The following is a 2,280-nucleotide window of genomic DNA, read 5'->3' as shown; positions in this document are numbered from 1 at the left end:
ATTTTTAGAGGTTAAGACTCTAATACAAGAAATCAAAACCTCCCTCAAAAGTATTAATAACAGATTAGACCATGCAGAAGATAGAATTTCTGATCTAGAAGACAAAGCCACTGACTTAGACAAAGCCACCAATATGAATAAAAAAATAATAATAACTATTTTAAAAAAAAACAAGAACAATATAAAGGAAATATTAGGTACTATTAAATGCCTGAATACTCAGATAATACTTTTTCTTAAAGGTGAAGAATCTGACTAGGACATAGAAAAATTTATTCCATAAAGTACTTGCAGAAAATTTTCCAAACTTCAGGAACCATTCTTACATCTAGACCAAGGAAACACAAAGGACACTTAGTAGAACCAACAGAAGAAGATCCTCCTCCCAGCACATTATAGCTAGATTGGTAAAAATCAAAATCAAAGACAAGATTATAAAAGTGGCAAAACATAAATATCAAGTTACTTACAAAGGTTATCCTACTAGGCTAATGTCAGGCCTCTGGACAGAAACAATGCAAGAAAAGAAGGAATGGGCAGACATATTCAAATGCTTCTTTTATTTGACATTTTGAACCAAGAATATTATACCTAGCAAGATTATCTTTTAAATGGGAAGAAAAAAGAAAATCATTCTCAGATAAACAAAACCTTAAATAATTTGCCAGCACTAGATCAGCTCTTAAACAAGTACTGAAAGGAGTACTATATCAGGAAAACCAGAGACAAACAGAAATAAAGGACTGCATAGCAATTAGTGCCTACAGGGGGGGAAAAGGTGGCAAATAATAGACAACCTAATAACACATCTCAGGGAACTAGAAAAACAATAACAAACAAAACACACACACACACACACACACACACACGCACACTACCAAGAGAAAATAATAAAGAATACAACAGAAATAAATGAAATAGAGAATAAGAGAACTATACAGAAAATAAATAGAATAAATTGATGCTTCCTTCAGAAAATAAAATTGACACACCATTAATTAGATTTATCAAGAAGAAGAGAGAAATGAATAAGATAAAGCAGCAGCAAAACACTTGATGTTACAACAAACATAACAGAAATACAAAACAGCATGAGAAAATACTATGAGTGATTATATGCTAAAAAAACTAACAAACAAGAAAACCTAGATGAACAAATTTCTGGACACATAATTTACCAAGATTGAACCAGAAAGAAATAGAAAGCTTGAGGGCCAATAATAAGCAATGAGACTGAAACAGTGATAACTAGTCTCCCAACAAAGAAAAGCCCAGATACTTATGGCTTCACTTCTAAATGCTACAAAACTTTTTCTTTTTTTCTTTCTTTGGAGAGGTTTTTGCTATAGGGTGCGTGCACTCGCCAAACAGAGAGAGACAGAAAGCAAGAAATCACCCCCCAGGGGGGATGGCCACACTGCAATCCCTTCTCCTCCATTCTCCTCTCTGGATCATGGGCACGCACGCACACGCACCCGGCATGAGTTTAAGCCACCAGGTCTGGGACTCGAATCGTGGTCGATTACGTGGGAGTCCAGCGACATAGACAATACGCTAACTGCTGGTCCCAATGCTACAAAACTTTTGAAGAACTAACTCTGATTCTATTTCTGAAGATCCAAAAGGAAAGAACTCTACCAAATTTATACTATGAAGCCTCCATCACCCTTATCTGAAAACAGACAAGGATATAACAAAAAGAGAAAATTATAGACCAGTACCACTGATGAATACAGATGCAAAAATTCTCAACAAAAACTAGCAAATAGTATCTAACAACACATTTAAAAGATTATATACCATGACCAGCTAGGCTTCATGCAAGGGTGGTTCGACATACAAAAAACAATAAATGTAATACATCACATAAAGAAGGAAATATAGAAATCTTATGGTTATATCACTTGATGCAGAAAAAAGCATTTGATAAAATACAACATCCTTTCATGATTAAGACTCTCAGCAAAATTGGTATAGAAGGGACATATCTGTTTTCTTTTATTACTATATTTTTGTGTTACATTTAAACACATATATCTTTACAGTGTATAACATTTCTTTTTCCTGCATGATTACTATGCATATCAGTCAAGACAAAGCCATTACTACCCACATCATCAAATAGCTTTTCACTTTTTTTCAGATTATTATTATTATTTTTTATTCTCATTATTTTTTTTTTAAACTTTTTTTTTTTTTTTTTTTTTTATTGAGAGAAAGAGGGAGAGAGAGAAAAAAACCTCAAGAGGCCACAGAAATCCTCCCTTAAGTCTTCCCAGT

This window comes from Tupaia chinensis, unplaced genomic scaffold, assembly GCF_000334495.1.
Source record: "Tupaia chinensis unplaced genomic scaffold, TupChi_1.0 Scaffold000093_1, whole genome shotgun sequence".
Classification (NCBI taxonomy): Eukaryota; Metazoa; Chordata; class Mammalia; order Scandentia; family Tupaiidae; genus Tupaia; species Tupaia belangeri.
The sequence above is the reverse complement of the archived record's forward strand: the minus strand, read 5'-3'. Positions refer to the sequence as shown.